The following is a 17,754-nucleotide window of genomic DNA, read 5'->3' as shown; positions in this document are numbered from 1 at the left end:
TGCTACATTTGTCCCGGGATTGGGAAACCACCACGGCATGCTTTAGTATAATAAATAGCATTTGTGCATGCATCATATGTGAACGTTTATATGTTTTGGCAGAGGAAAGTCAGACCGACTGACTTTGCCCATTCTGGTTAGGAATGAGAATGACCCTGCGGCAAGATCCATTTCAAAGGGTACACACTAGGAATGGGCGTAACTAGCATAATTCTCTCTAGCATAATTACTTGAAATCAAATTACCTCAAAATTACTTGTAATTGTGCGTAATTACATGAGAAGCATAATCCAGCACTTGGCAAAATGGGCATGTGGATGAACACACACTACAGGCATGACTGAACAGAATACACTTGTAACACCACAACAAATATAGGCATTGGTGTACAAACATGACGACACGTGGTCCACCCTACAACTGTTCCAGAGTGGCTCAAACATCACTTGTGGAGCCACCTACAATACTGTAATAATATCACAGCTTTGTACTTGATTTCATTAGAAGGTGCTGCTAAAGGTTTTGCAGATTGAATGAGTGAATTTGGCATTTCATGTTTTCTCTTATTATTTGCTAACACATTCTCCCATTTGTATCTGGGTTTCATTCATCTCTTCCCTCCTGTAACCCTGAGCTACAGCCTCTTCTTTACCTTGCTGTCTTCCCCCTCCGAATTACTTGGAAGAGTTTCCCTTCTGCAGTTCTGCATTGCTTGCAGCCATATGACCTTGCTGCATTCCCCTTCTCCTCCTCTGTTATTGCATGTCGCCCAGTCTCCAGGTGAATAGGGACTTCCCGATTGGGACTGGATCAGTGTGAGGGTTACTATCCTAGCCCTGTACTCCCATGCCCCAATTTCCATATCCCTCTTTCAGTCTCACCTCATCCTCCCACTTGTTCTGATGCATTCGTTCCGAAGAATCCGTGATTCATGCCTTTTTGTTTCATTACATCACCGCACCAAGAAGGTGTGCTGGCACCACTCCATGCTGGACCTTAAAGACCTATGGGGGCTACTGATTCCTTGGGTCACTCTTCGGCCTCTTCTTGTATCATGGCTGGTTGTACAGTGAATATAACTACAGGTTTCTCCTTTGCTGGTCATGGGTGGAATCTGCAGTCCATATTTTATGGCCAGTTGTAAAATGCTAATGTTTATGGTTTTCCATATAGCCTTATGGCACACGCAACTTGGAATAATTCAATCTTCAGTTGTGCTAAATCTTGCTCTTTTTGAGTGCTTTTTATTCCCCTTTGCATTAGCCAACACGTGTTTGGTCGTAATCACGACTTCATCAGGGCTTTGTATAATTGTAGATTGCATAAATTGGGAGTTCTGCTGATACGATTTCCCAAAACACAATATTATCTAGCCTGTTTATGCACTAACTCAGTGCAGTGTGTCCTTCTCATGAATACCCCGATTACAGCTCCGTATCTTTTCCAGACAAAGAATCCTGCTCCAGTGGAGCGTACGCGATAGTTTCACTGCAAGAGCAAGATTGAACACAACGACTGAAAGTGTAATTATTACAAATTGTGTGTGCCATAAGGTTATATAGACACCCATAAAAATGAGCATAATACAAGTAGCCATGAAATAGGCTGTATACATATTTGTATAGAACTTGTAGGTTCTGATTGTGGATGTTGGGGGGCATCCCTCCTTTGTTGTACACTACATTACTGATCAGAATTTACTAGAGAGGTGTGATACTCAAGTGAGGTTAGAGAACTCAATTCCACCCCCCCTTTAGAAGTCATTTTTAGGGTTGCTTCTCTTCTTCTCCTTGGTGGATCTCAGATCTTGTATGATGGCAGCTGTATATTGCCCATTACTATGGTTGCTCCCTGTAGCATAGGGTGGACGATTCAGATATATACTTAGCTGCTCAGATAATGGTTGCCCGTCCATCGTTCTACAGTAGCTACACCCAAGCATAAACTATGGATGATAGTATAATGCACATTCCTTTGGGTTGCCACCTGATGGTCCTGTTTGGACTTCAGAATATTTGCTATAGTTGATATAAGATTTCAGCTCCCAAGGGTACCACCTTCCACCTATGGGCATTTCCATGAATGTAGTTTAGATTGGTTATTATAGACCATTCCATTGAAATGCCTGCACTGTAAGCAGGAGGAATTCTCATGACAATGAAAATCCACAAAAGTATAGCAGCACCAACACAAATACAAGAAAGTAGACAACATGTGAAATCAGTATAGGAGAACACAACCCCACAAGGTGTGAGTGCCCTGTGATACGCACAACAAGGAGTTCATGTGGCAGCCGTAACTTGCCAGAACCACTACAGCTGCACTTCCTCTTCCCTACGAGCTGGATTGTGCACCATAATGAAACATCATGGAACATATTGGCAGTAATAACACAAGCAGCACAGAAATGGATACCAGTTACACAAAATAGAGATGCCAACCGCCTACTGATACCGAATTTGCTGACCTGTCCCCCAGTAAATATGTTTAGATGACCACGCGAACCAATAGTATCTATTGGGTGGCAGCGCAAAGCACACAAAGACATTACATGTCACTGCTGCTGACACAGGGTACTATAACACACGGAACTACATATGTGATATAGCAATCAGCACCATATCTAAAAGGGAGGCATATACCAGCAAAGACACTGCAAGCTGCTGCTGCTACTGATCGACAGTGTAATACCACAGAGGGCTGTTTCCTATCTGTAATAATAGCGGTCCAAAGCTTATTGTCCTCAGGGGAAGCAGCGGAGTTAGATGTGCTGTCCGATTAGAATAAATTGGAGGTGTTGCCACCTAAGAATGAGGTGCAAATACAAAGACTATAACACTTTGGGCAAAGGCCATGGAGCCCTGTAGACGTCCACGTCAGAGGCCATCAGCAGATGATTCTACAGGTGATTCTGAACATCCATTCAACACAGTCATAAGATAGCACAGCTCCTGTTCAATTACCAGATGAGAAAGAAAGTGAAGAGACACCTAGCATGGACATGAATGGCGAGCCCGGGACAGCCCGCTATAATTACAGTCATAATGGAATGCGAAGAAATGATGGCATCTGAACCACCAGACGGGTTAGTGGCCTCACCGAGGTGGAAAGAGATGAACCCAGTAAGGATAGCCACATATAAAAAGAAGATGTGTGCACTTCCACTACAAACAGCAGGACACCACCAGGCCTTGAAGCTCGAGGGCTGTAGAGATGTATGCAGAGTAATCCTGGCCTGCCACCCTGGAAGCTATCTCAGATACCACCGTGACGCTGTGCAGGTTCCATGTAGAAGTGTGCTGCTTTACAAACATGTACTTCATAGCAGCTGTGGGAACACAAGCCAGCTGTAGATGGGCACAGAATACAGGCCGCAGGGAGGGAAGAAGAGCACTGTAATGACTGCAGGGGCAATGCACCTCTGGTGAATATATTCTGAAAGAATTGTGCTGGGATCTGCTTGATGCATGCCCATGACCCCTGAGCCAGACCTGGCTAGCTTGTTACAAGAGGAAATGTATGCATATGTTGGCTTCTTGTTACCATCTATTTGTAGTCTCATTCTGCATACAAAGTGAAAACACAAAAAGGACCACAACGTTTGGGCATGCTGCAGCTGCACAGGAGCTAGACAGGATCAAATGAGTGCCGAACTGCATCACACATCATGAAACTTTTAAAGTCATGTGCACAACTGAGGACTCATCCATTATTTCTTCAAACTCTGCTTCTATTGAATGTCACCCCATGATGTGAGCTAATGAAGTGCCATTTAGGCTACATTTACTCTCTTGGCAGACTGGAAGAGAGATTCGAGTGGATGAGTAAATTACCCATGGGAGAGGGCAGGGCTTTGGGCACAAGGGAGGACATGCTTTTAACTGGGGAGGGACAGGAGGTGAAAGGTGCATTTCCTGTGACATTCCAAATATGTTGTTTCGGAGCATGTCAATAGAAGTGATACTTATGATGGATTGTCCTAGACCCCACCCTTTTATAAAGAAGCATGGATATGCTTTCTTTACCTGACTGAGTGTCAACAATGCATCGATGAGCAGGTGCAGCCACTCAGATAACAGCTCCTCAGCATGCTTGTCCAGATCTTCCTGGGCTGAGAGTTGTCTCTTGATGGCCATTTTATGGGGCATGAGCCTGGTTTGCAGCTCTTTGCCGCCCTTCAGTAAATTTACTTAATACCTTAAGGTCTATTTTACAGGCATACGCAGGAAGCAGTTTGTGCGGTTGTGTGAGTGTGGCTTTCTTACCTCTTTGCTCACTTGTGGCCATATTTTAGAAGTGTGTCATCAACCATCTCTATGTAGATAGCTGTTGACCTGTATGGAAGAAAAGTATAAAATCATGAATTTGTGACGGTATGTATGCATCCACAGTAAATTGTTTGCGTTGAAGTTGGGTTTAGGTAGAAGTTCGCACTGCTGTAGCTGTGCCTTGTAATCCATGTAGCCACCATACTTAGTCACTGGGAAGGGAAAAGAATGGAACAGGTATATCTCGAAGGAGTTCATTTTCCAGTCTTGATAGAATGTCGCCTCTTTTGAGGGGTTCATGCAATGAAAACAACAGGACAAAGTGCTTGCTGACCTCCTTTGCTGTTTGGCAGCAGCTCCACTTGTCCCCTTGATTCTTTTTGTTATTAGGGCTGTAGTGTGTGACTTTTGGCTCTGGGTGGAGCTGCGTGTCTATGAATGAAATGTGTCTTTCCGGTAGCATCGCCATAGTCGAAAAGTAAGCAGCTGAGTGTATTTAGCTTCAGGGTGGGGATTTTGACTCCTTTATGAAATCTTTGCAGATGAGTGTTTGATCAGGAACAAGTGCTGCCTCCAAGGATTTAAGAGTAAAGATAAAATATGTAAATATCATTCTAAAAGTTTTATGTTCTAGGGATCGACTTAAAGTGTTTTACTGTGCTTGTCTTTACGTATGTAAGATAAGACTACAGCATGCTAGAGAGGTAACTTAATGTCTGTGCAGCATTAGGTGGATAGCTGATGTGCACAATGTTTGTTAGAGATGTTTAAAGTCAGAGCGTAGTTAGTTGTTTAATTTCATGCAAATACGGCACATTTTGAAGATAAATTAATGACGGTGTTAAAATGTTATGCTGTTTTATATGATTTTAAGGAATTACTACTTTTCAGATTTTGAAACGAACTTACTGGTGTGCTGATTGCAATGCTAAGGTGCTCCCATTTCATTCCGTGTTCTTGTTGATAGTGATTACTTGGTTTTTTTTTCACTGTGTCTTCTCTTGCACTGCCGTTTCATTCACGTGAATATATGATTTACTTTGCGATTATTACTACGTTAATGTGTCTTTTTCCAGATACACCGTGATGTGGTTGTTTCTGTTTGTTCCTGGGGAGCTTGGTCCGGAGGCCAGTAATTAGGAATGTATCAGTTTGTGATTCGGGTTCTGCTATTGGTGCGTTGTAGGCAGGGCCGGACTGGGAACCAAAACCAGCCCTGGCAAAGTGCTCGGCCGCCTCCCTCACCACCCCCCCCCCCCCTCCCCTTGGGGGTGCCGCCGAGCTCTCTGCCTGGGCCGGTTTTCAGCCGATTTTGTTACAGGGCCGATTTTGCAGCTATCGGCCTTATCACAAAATCGGCCCCCAGGGGCCCAAAACCGCCCCCCTCCCGTGATTGCCCGGTGCCCACTACGGCCAGTCCGGCCCTGGTGGTAGGCCTGGATATGGGATTCAGGCCTCATTTGAGAAGGTTAAGTTCATCTTCTTACCTCGATTGCAGTGTTGTTTAGCAACGGGAGCTTGTTTCGTGCTTCAAATTCAGCGCCAAAGGCTCCACGTGGCGTGCTAGAGGGCACTGCTTCTTGGCTGCCATTCAAGTATATTTTCTACCTGAGTGGCAGGTTTCTCACTGCAAGCAGCAGCTTTTCACCACAAACTGTCGCGTCAGCCCACAACCACCTGCGTTGAGAAAATTTCGGCGGATGCTTTTCTAGTGCCTAAAAATTGTGCTAAGGGACATCAATTTTCACTCGTACTTGTCAACTTAACGATGGCGAGCCACGTGCAAGAAAAAACTCTACCACAAAGCAGTGTTTTGCCAAAACTTCAAGTCACAAGTGTAACTCAGAGTGGGCCAACCTCCATGAAGTCTGCCGATGGGGCGTAATTTATTGCCCACCCCTACTAAATATGCAAAAGAAATAAAAGATAATGCCCATGACAATGTGGACTCATCTGATTGGCTGGGTGCCTTGAAGTTCCATACGTGTACAGGACAGTTACTTTTAACAAATGTCTAATGAAGCTTGAGAAACGCACTTACAGCACTCTGCGGATGAAGGGGGATGGGGTGGCCGCTTGTAGCCCTCTTCATAGATTACTTTAGCTCTGCATGACAGCAGAGGCGTCTTTAGACAAACTTCAAAGGGTGTTTGAAGTCACACTTCACAGAGTGAGAAGTCATTGAGGGAAGAAGGCAAATGCTTTGATACCAAGTGCACACGTGCAAGAGACAGATCGTCTAATTGTTTTGAAAGGAAGTTGGTACTTGTACAGGTCAATATAGACATGTAGCATGTCCATGCGTAGACATTGACAGATATAAGAAACTTTGAAAATGTTGAAATTAGTCAGGGACAAGAAAACGGTTACAACACCCTAATTGCTTGTAAGTGATTCAAACTTTGTGTCGAACTCAAAGTGTGAGGAATATTGTAACATATGTATGTGCAAAGTGGTGGTAATTCACAATACATGATACAGTAGTGTTTAAAAAAAAGTAGAAGTTGTTCTTGCTGGGTGTCATGTACATGAGTAGAAAGGGTAAAGTATGCACAATTTCTGCATGTGTAAGTTTCCCTTGGGAGGGTAGAAGTGGGCCTTGCCAAACGAGTGGTCACAAAATGGTGTGGGAAAGGTAATGCTAATATGATGTTCCTGTGATAACATTGTGGGAGTAACAAACTCTTGTAATGCATTTGCAACACACCTCTATATGTCGACACCGTTAACCTTTGAACTGGTGAACTACACGTGAAAACATGCACTTATGTTCCCCAGGGCAGAGTAGTGTAGGAAGAAAAGTATTTTCACAGAACTATTTTAACATAACATAACAGCAAGGAAATACAAATATATTGAACTGTTGCAGTACACGTGAAAACATGCACTTATGTTCCCCATTTGCCCAGGGCAGAGAAGTAAATGAAGAAAAGTATTTTCATAGAAATATTTTAACATAACATAACAGCAAGAAGATACAAATATGTTTCCTGTATTTCATTAGTTTCCTAACCTCAGATGTGCACACACTGCACAGTAGGTGCAGTGGAAGTGTGTGTACACCAGAATTGTATACCAATTCCTTACACTTACATTCCTAACTTTAGCGAACTGTTGGCCCAATTCATCAAGGTTTTTCTTCTCGCTGCTGTAAATTTAGTAGTAAGTCACATATAACCCAGAACTAAGACACATTTGCAGACAAATAAGCTCTGGGAACAAGGCTCTTTAAGTTCCAATCCCTAGCTACCTTCCTGATTGTTTTGTGAATCTGTGGTAACTCGCTGCAACACTTAGGCGTGTGTCGCGAATCCATCGATTTATGATTTTATCTGCAAACTGCACCCAGAGTGCAAATAGATGAAGTGTTTACACAAGCGAGGCATGAAAGCATAAAGCTAGGCAATGGTTACAGTCAGGGCTTTAAGTGGGCCAAGTCCTTCCAGGTCTTAGATCTGGCAGTAATGAAACAAGGACATTAAAATGGGTCCTAATCATGCCCTATATTAATGAACTTGATTTATTGGCAAATACCGCAGATTGAGTTCTTAACAATTTAAGTAAAAAACCTTAAGGTAGTCCATGTCATCGATTTAGTTCCTCTTTACATTTCACGTTTTGCTTGATCATACATTCCCAAGAGTGTTAGCTCTTTGTAGGAAGTTGTGTTTCTGTATTTTTTTCATGTAGCATATTACTCTTCTATTGTACACACTTTGAACTGAGTCACCTCTGGTTATTTAGAACAGGTCAAAATTGAGAGCTCTGGAGCCACGGTTGAAGGCAGTGCGAGTTCCTCACAGTGCCAATCAGTGGGTCAAAAAGGTGTTCAGAATACATGGTCATAGAATCCTCGGGCTCTCAACAGAGTGCCAGAGCAATGGTCACGTATTCCAGTTTCAATTGTGATTCTGTGCAAATGTGTGTGAAGGAGGTACATAGTTGTCAAAATACTGACAAAGCGAAAGAAAGTAAAAGAAAATGCAATGCTTACCGGTGAATGGGTGCACTGTGGGGTATATTCACAAGAACGTGTGATAACTACCTCAAGAGTAGCTTAACGCAACTCTCAACATCGCAGCCCATTGCGGGAAAATAACCCTGTGTCAACGTGGAATTCACAACAAGGCAATACCATGCGATAGTCTGCCTAAACCGCGGACAATGTCTGCGATACAACCACCTCGATGGAGATAAAAACACAAACCACAACACAAACAAAACCTGTGATGGGCCAAAGCGCGATGAGGACATCAGCGATAATCAGCGCCAGGCCTGCAACACACACCTGGCAGGTGTGAAAAATCACCATAAAAGTAGAAAAAACACCCAAACACAAACTGACCAACACCCAACCACCATGGAGGTAGCCGGAGCAGGTGCAGAGGACGAGCGCAACCCCACAAGCACCCCGGACGACCAGCCCGGGACCTCGGGGACAGGGAAGGGCAAGGACAAGAAGAAGAGAAAGACAAAGTTTAGTCCGCAGGCGAACAGGATCATAGTCACGGAGGTGATGGAACACCACTAACAACTGTTCGTCACCTCCAACATGTCATTGGGCACCAAAACTGGAATATGGCGGGACATCGTGGACAAGGTGAATGCCGTCAGAGAGCACAAGAGGACAATGGACAAGGTCAAGAGGCGATGGAATGACATCAAGAGAAAGACCAAGGAGAAACTCGCAGCCAACCAGAAGGCTGCAATGCAGACTAGAGGTGGGGGCCCAGCGCCACAGCTTGTGTTGGATAACATGGAGGAGCTAGTGTCGACAGTCATCAGTGTGGATACTGTGGCCGGAGTCGGGGGACCGGACACTGCTCAACAGGACAAAACACAACCGCAACAGGGTGAGTGACCACCAGGTACTGGGGGGACGGGTGGAAATGGCCATGATGGCAGACATGCACAATCAAGCAGAGCACAGTGCACACCATCAATGACTCTGGGTTATCACCCAGATCTATTCACTGTTATAATGTACAATGCCATGCTGTCTGAATGTCAACATGTATCATGCGGCTACATACATGTGGACAGATTGAAATACACCATATCCCCTTCACATTGCAGGGCCACCGTCAACACCCCCTGCAGAGCAGTCCCAGTCACTGATGACGAGGAAGACAACCCCAGCATCGACGCACAAGCCCTCCTAGACATCATTGACATCATCCGCGACTCACCTCCAGGATCAAGGCTGACCAACTGAATCGAGGAGACTCCACCTACCACCCAAACCACGACTCACCTCCAGGATCAAGGCTGACCAACTGAATCGAGGAGACTCCACCTACCACCCAAACCACCCATTAGGAGGCACCCACAGCCCGACAGTCTCCCAAGACCCCTAGGAACAACACACGGCCTTCCAAAACCGTGTGCTGGAGGTCCAGAGGGAGACGGCTGAGCAGGTGCGGGTGGGGTTCGACCTCATGGCCACCAAACCGGACGCCATCCATGGGTGTCTAGGTCCGCTACATGGTCTCCAACGAGCCCTGAATGACATCACTGGAGTCCTGACGTGGAGAGAACACCTGTCTGCTCAGAGGGGCACCAGCGATACCAGCCGTGAGCTGGCACACATGCGGAGGCTCATGGAGGACATGGTGCAGATGGAGGCAGAAAGTATGGCAGCCACCGCTGTACATCAGCAAAATGAAGCTGGGATCTACTGTAGGAGAGTAGGATCTGCTTCACATGGGTACCTCCACTTTTTGCTGGTATTTCACTGTTTTTCGACCTTAGTCTGGCTGTGGCCCTGCTAATCAGGACCTCAGCCTAGCTGCTTCCTCTCTAAAATGGTTTCCAAGTACATTAGGTACATATCTAATTGGATTCTGGAGTGCCTTATAAGCCCCTTAGTATATGGTATACTATATACCTAGGGCATAGGTACCTCAGAGGCCTACCATGTATTATGCCACCCCTGGGAAGCACTCCAAAATGACACCACAGGTCTTCTACTGCAGCCTGGGTAAGGTGGTGCTTGCACTCCTTACTGTGGGATAGGCTACCTATATCACTACCATTGCACACACATATAAAACCTATAAGTCACTCCTATGGCAGGCCTTAACAATCTTGAAGGCAGAGTGCTTGGTTTTTATGTGAGAGGGTGCCCCGCATGAGCAGGGCCCCTCTGCAGCGTTCAGAGTACCTCCTCTGATGCTGTTTGTGGTGCAGCCTGATTATATACTTTTAAGTGCATTATAACCTCACGGTAAATGCTAACTTTGGACTGGCTGCACGGAAACATGTCGTGTTTGGTGTCAAATGCTTTGGAATACTACCCCCCCCCCACCAGTTCTGGCGGCAGGGGTAGCATTCCACCCTTTTAGAGGGAGAGACATGTTCACACTGGTCTATCCGGTAAAGACTTTCTAAAGCCCTGGCATCACAAAATGGATGCCGCTGCCATAGACACTGGTCTGGCCTCCTGCTGCTGACCGAAACTCCAGCAGGGGAGGCCTGGACAATAGGTTTCCTGTCCCAGGGAGGTGTAACCACCTCCCCAGATAGGCAGATGTGTATTGGGGCTGAGCGGGAAGACTCTCTGGTGCATTGAAGTCCTGCACTGGGGGCACACTTGGTGTCCCTGAGCATAGTCCAGTTCAAAACTGTTGCAGGGGCTACCTGCCCCTGCTCTGGCATGAAACTGGACAAAGGAAATGGGTGTAACCACCCCTCTTTCCAAACCCTCCCAAAGGTGGGTCCCTAGAGTATGTCCAACCCCCAAACTTTGTATAAGTATGGGGACCCAGTCCTTGCGACTTTAGATTACTCTGGACGAAACTCTGCAATATATATCTTGGACCTTCGACGTTCTACTTTAACTAGAAGACTGAAGAAATCTCCCTTGGGGTCAAGGAGTGACCCCTGCTTGGCAGGCACCAAAGAAGCAACTTCCCAGAGGCTACCCTGAGTCCACAGCAAAGCTGAGTCCCGTGGCTATCGTGGGTGACGTGGAACCGTGACCCCTGGACACCGTGATCTTTTGCTGATCCATCATCTTTCTGGTCTTCCTCGAAGTTGTGCTTTGGGCTTCGAGTAGCCCCAGCCTTGAGCACCTCCTGCACCGAAGATTTCTGGACTCCACGAGTGACCCGTGGGCCAGTTTCCAGTGCGACCGCTTGAGGCTCCTTCGCGATCGCTAGCCCATTGTCTAGTGGGTCCCCACAAAAGCGACTCCTCTTCTGATTGGGCTTTCCTGGTTGCTCCAGATGTGCCCCGACTTACCCTCACTGGTTGAGTCCCCCAGACTTTGCTGGTCTGCACCGACGTCCTTTTTCTATTTCCAAGTGACTTGCCGTTGCCAAGGCTTGTTGTGTCCAATCTGGTCGCCGACACCACAGCACTCGATAGACTTTGTGGGACAGCTTGAATCCAGCTCCTGGATGTCGTTGACACCTCCTGGACCTCGTGGCTGAAGAATCAAGACACTCATCAACTCCCATGAAGCCCCTGACATCTGTGGGCATTGGACTATCGTGCCCTTGGTCACTGGTAAGTGGCCCAGACTCTGTCCCCTCTGCTTTCAGGTTCCTTCCATCCTCGATCCAGGCTTGGATCTCTCCGGACACTTCTCCTCTTCACGGCAGCAGCACTTCTTGAGCAGCTTCCATTGAAAACAGCAACGCGACCCGACACCATTTGACACATATGCACCCGGCTTCCCTGGGTGAGGTAACTCGAGTACTCCGGTGCTCCTGTGGGTGTTGGCCCAATACACCTCTAAGTCCAAAAGGGTTCTCTCGTAGTCATCCTTGAAGTGTCCTTAAACTCTTAATTTCCAACCGCGACTTTCCCCATAGAAGTTAACGGCGATTCGCGGCTGTGTTCTCACACTGCACGCGTCCCCCGTGGGTCCTCTGTGTCACTACCTTGGGTGGTTCCTTGTGGTCCAAGCACTTCTACAGGCTCTAGGCCTTGTGTCTAGTTCAATCGTGGTTCATATACCACTTTATTGGTATATGGTTTGGTACGCCCCTAGGGTCCAAACATGTATTTGTGCCATTACTGTTAAATACTGACTTGTAACTTAAGTACTTCGAACTCCAGCCTCATAAAGAGACTAGAGGGGTGTGTTTTATCTTAAATGCATATATTTTAAATATATACCTGGTGTGGTTGTCTTTTCATTTGGTCATTCAAGAGATTATAGACTGGTAAAACAAGCTGCTTTACATTTCTTCAAGACTTAGCCCGAAGGCTGCTCTCCATAGCTACCACTAGGATAGCTTTCAATAAAGGTTATCTTTAACCTATCACCATAAGGGGTTGTTTGGACTGATACAAGGTGCCCACTATAACTAGTGGACAGCATATATCAGGCCAACTTCTCACATCTACCATGCCCTGCAGATCATCATCATGGCATTGCTGCCACAAGGCATGGCGCAGAGGAATGCTGCTGCCCGCACACCATCCACATCTCCGCCCCCTGGTGTGCCATTGCCTCACAGTGCGGCAGACGTATCCACTTCGGCACCTGATGTGTCAGTGGCACACAGTGCCTCAGCCAGTACTGCAACACCCACAGGTGGGGCAGAGCACACATCTGGGGATGAGGACGTGGATGGGTTTGTGATCAGGAGGCACTAGCATTCATTTCCGCCACCTGGCCTGTTTCTGCTTGGTGCCGCACATGGCCTCATGACCTTCCACTGACCCCCGATACACTCCGATGCACTTACCTTAGACAGTGACATGGACTGCCATATCCTGTTTGATGACCAATGATACAGCGACCAGACTGCAGACTGTACCCTTCTCAGTACTTGTCATCCCCGGATGGACTCTGGCTGGCCCTCCGCACCAGCTGCAGAACTGCATTGGATGTGCAATAAACATCCAGGGACGCACTGCTGTGTTATGTCTTTCATCATTCATGTATGAATATGTGGATGAATGTAGGGACAGTGATTTCTCTTGTGTCAATGATGCTCATCCTGTGGGATGCCAGTCAGAGGGTGCTACATTGCATATTGTGTACCGGGTCCCGTGAACACTACAACAGGGACACACGCATCAGTCACTTCCATGTCCGGACATGGACTGAACCATGCCCAGAGCCCAGGAGTCATTGTTGCAAGCCCTGCACTGGTCTGGCATACTGCAGGCCAGACCACTCCGCTTACGCTCCAAGGGGGGGCCCTCATTGCTACCCGTTGCTGGCGTACTCGCTGGTGGTATGTAGGTCATTGGTCTAGTTGTCTGCATGTCACAGCCACTCCCTGTGGGCAGGTTTGCACACACACCACATCCATCCGGCACAGGCGTCACAGGCCATGTGACTCCGCCAACATAAGGGTCTGACGACGTCACATTCCCCTCTGCCGGTGGTGACTGGATGACGGACGCTCCACGGTTCTCAATCATAAAGGGCCCATGAGTTGTTGAGCACAGGGTTAGTGGCACCCGAGGCCTTGTGGCTGCCACGGGCCTATCACCACATGGCACTGACTGTGGTTGCACAGGGTTAGTTGCACCCGAGGCCCTGCGGCCATCACGGGCCTACCACCACATGGCGCTGACTGGGATTGCACAGGGTTAGTGGCACCTGAAGCATTGCAGCCGGCACAGACACCCCGCCATGGGACTGTGACTTGAGTGCACTGAGTTAGTGGCACCTTAAGCTGCTGAGCGGATGTGCAGCCTGCGATGATGCCTGGTGCACTGGTATGTCCTGTGCCATGGAGTAATCAAGACCCAGCACCAAACGTTAGACCTGGTGGCCTGTGGAGCGGGGCAGCATAGTGTGGAGGGTGCAATTTCTGCGGGCCCCGGGCTTGTGGCTTGCAGCGGCACGTGGTGGGACCTCCTGTCTACACTCCGGTGGCGGAAGGTGAGCAGTGAGGCCTGGGTGTGCATGGGCGGGCATGCTCTGATGGGCGGCGGGAGGGGCTGGGGTGCCTCTGCCTGGGTGTGCATGGGCGGGCAGGCGAAGTTGTCTTGTGCAAGTGCGTATACTGTGCCAATCATGTATCTGGACTCTGTTCCAGATGACGGCTCTGTCTTAGATGTGTGACCTGGTGTACTGCTATACATACCGGCAAGTGGTTGGAGACACACCAGTGGCAGCAGGTGAGCAGTGTGGCCTGGGTGCGCAGGGTCGGCACGCTCTCTCTCTCACCCCCTCTCTTCTCTCTCTCTCTCTTTCTCCCCCCCTCTCTTCTTCTCTATCTCTCTCTCTCCCCTCTTTTATTTTTTCTCTCTCTCTCCCCTTCTCTTCTTCTCTCTCTCTCTCTCTCTCCCCCTCTCTTCTTTTCTCTCTCCCTCTCTCCCCCACTCTTCTTCTTCTTCGCTCTCTCCCCCCTCTCTTCTTCTCTCTCTCTCTCTCTCTCTCTATCCCCCTCTCTTCTTGTCTCTCTCTCTCTCTTTCTCTCTCTCTCCCCCTCTCTTCTTGTCTCTCTCTCTCCCTCTCCTCCTCTCTCTCTCCTTCGCTCTCTCTCTCTGTCCTTTGATGTGCGCAGGACACACCTTCTCATCATGATTTTCGTCTTTCGGTCTGTGACCTACGGATTGTCCCGAGGGGAGCCGCCATGTGTCTTCATTTCATTTCAGTGTTCATTTTATTTTTAAGTTTCATTTGTTGCTTCGAAAGTGAATGTGTGATGCTCATTTTTGTGACGACACATGCATGTCACCAGTTGTGATTGTGCGACATAAAGCGGATTATTTTGTAGATGGTTAGGTGTAGCTGATGTGCAATGTCTTTGGTCGGGGGGGTGCCGGGGAGGGGCGGTCCTGGGGGTGGCGGCGGCGGGTGTTGTTGCCCTTTCGTCCCTCCGGGCTGCATGTTCAGTTGCCCGGGTGCATCTGTTGCCCTTCCGATGTGGCTGTGTGCTGTGCTCTCTTTTGTGGTGCAGGCTGTGGTCCGACTTTGCACCAGGTCAGAGCAGGTGTAATTTTCCTGCTGCTAACCCGCCCTATTACCTGTTTTGTGTTCTTATCGCTTTTCTGGCTGGTCGTTGTGAATGTTGTGGAGCGGTGTTGTTGTGGCTTTTGGCACAGGAACGCCTACTCTGCATCTCATTAGCGATAGTTGCGGGGGTCATCTGTGGCGATGTTTTTTGCGGCTGCTATCACCGGTAAACTGGTGCTGAGGGCTGTTAACATCAGCTTGTGATTGGGGCGATAAGTTTATTGCAACTTTGGCTGTGATAAAGTGCCGTTAACTTGGCGATAGATCGTTGTGAATATCTCCCTGTGTGTTTGGGGGTCGTTGCCTGAAGGAGATGCGAGGAAGTGCACTCAGGAGTGAGTGAAAAGAGAGTGCTGAAGCGAAAAGAGATGACGTGAGATATGGAGAGAAAAAGGGTGTATTTGTCTAACATGCAGATTAATTGGAGTAAATGAGACACTAAAAACCGCTGCCTCTTTCACAAGCCTCAATAATGTTTAATTTACCGTCTCAATTTCAGATTTAAAACATTTTCAATATTATTTACAACAGAATTGTTGTTGATTATCTTAATAACCATTGACATAGCCAATAGTACTCTTGACTGGTTTTAGGTGTGTGCCAGGTGTGAGAGGCACACTATGGGAATCACAGAAATTGAGTGTATGGTATTGAAGCGACACCCTTAACAACATAGGCTATGTCTCTTTTAAAGACCTCCCCACCCCTTACTTTTTGCATCCCACTTATAGCCCTGGTTACTGTGCCTTGACGGTGAACATCAGTTGTGCATCTGACACGCAGAGAAATACATCAAAATATAAATGGACATTCACTTAAAAGAGTGCATTGAGAGGGGACAATATGAGGTCAAAGAGGATGCATTTTGCAACAAGAACATTTGGAAGATCATGTAACTTTTGTCAGCGCAGTTGTTTCTGTTAACACTGAATTCTTCTCGGTTCCCTTCGGGCTATTATCGGTCCAATTATGTAACATCAAGCCCAGGCCCTAAATACCATCTAATCATCCTCCGCCCTGCCTCTGCCTCTCCCGATATCTACAAAAACAATACAGCATGCGATAAATATAGACCAGAATCGGCTCTATATTACTTGTACAATGCCCAGCCGGGCATTGAAATTTTAATAATCAATAGAATTATTTTCTGACATACAATAGATTGTAGAGTGGGACACAGTCCTGTGTCCTTAACATCTGAACAAAAGGTACAGACAGTCAAACAAAAGAAACATACATCAGGCTGAAGAATGAAGCTTTTAGCCAGTTCGAGATACAAGGGCAAGCTTTCTTAAAGGTACAATGTCATGCACAATTTTTAACAAATGAGTTTAAAATGCATGTTTGTACATGGGGTCGACGACGTTTCGATCTATTCAACCAATACATAGATCATCATCAGGACTAGGCCTGGGCGAAGCACTACGCTACGCTCGCGTAGTTTGCGAAGTTCGCGCTACTTCGCACTACGCGAACTGCACGTAGCACAGTGCGAACACGTGTAGCGTAGTGTTGCGTAGTGCTGCGGTCATTTTTTGCTTGCTCGCGGTCCTCAACGTCAAGTTGGCGACCGCGAGCAAGCAAAATGACATCCTGGCGAGACTTTTTCCTTGTTCGCGATCGCGAGCATGGAAAATAAACCTCCCGGCGAGATTCACAACGCGAGAAGGTCAGGTTTCTCATTGCGAGGGGTCGCGTATGCTCGCGACCGCTCGCGATGAGAAACTACCAGTTCGCGTTGAGAAAGCTGCAGCTCGAGGAAAAATCTACTCGAGCAGCAGAAAACTACAGCTCGCACTGTGCAAGATGCCATTTTCAATGATTGCACAGTGCCGGTTGCTTGTCCGCACTGTGCAATCATTGAAAACAACATCTTGCACAGTGCGAACATGTTACTTCGCAGTTCGCGAAGTGCTACGCGTAGCTCGCGTAGTGCGAACTTCACTTTGCGTAGCTTCGCGAAGTGCTACTTCGCGAACTACGCCCACCCTTAGGACTAGAAGGAATAAAAGCCTGATTTTACAATTCCTGTGAGAATGGAAAAGGAAGAAAGGAGAAAGGAGAGGTAAATTAAAAACCTAACATTACTGAGAAGAATCAATGGTGCCAGTTACCATGCACGGCATGCCATACGTGAGGAACACAACAAGTGGTTGGTTGTTGAAGCGAAGGAAGTTGTATTTGTGAAAATAACTGGTGAATTAACCGAATGATCGAGGCAAGACCGCGCGTTCAGACTGTAAGTTGCAAAAGTGCGCGTGAGGGACTAGCAATGGTCCGTAATGGGGCGTGTGGTCAACCGTGCCAAGGTATCATTGTACGGTGAACTAGTGCATGATCGAGTTAAGCGAGCAGTCAGATGGACGTGAGGACTAAGGTGAGCCGGTAACGTCGTGACTGAAAAGCGTAAGGATGGCGGGAAACTAACCCATTCCGGAGACGAACCACCTCTAGAGTAATTGCACACAGTTCCAGTGGTTACGCGGATCAATCGGCCAGAATTCTACCATAGCAGTTAAGCTGAAAACTAAGAACGGGAAAAAGTTATAACCTGAA

Source organism: Triturus cristatus, chromosome 7 (genome assembly GCF_964204655.1).
Source record: "Triturus cristatus chromosome 7, aTriCri1.1, whole genome shotgun sequence".
Lineage (NCBI taxonomy): Eukaryota > Metazoa > Chordata > Amphibia > Caudata > Salamandridae > Triturus > Triturus cristatus.
Note: the sequence above shows the minus strand (reverse complement) of the source record.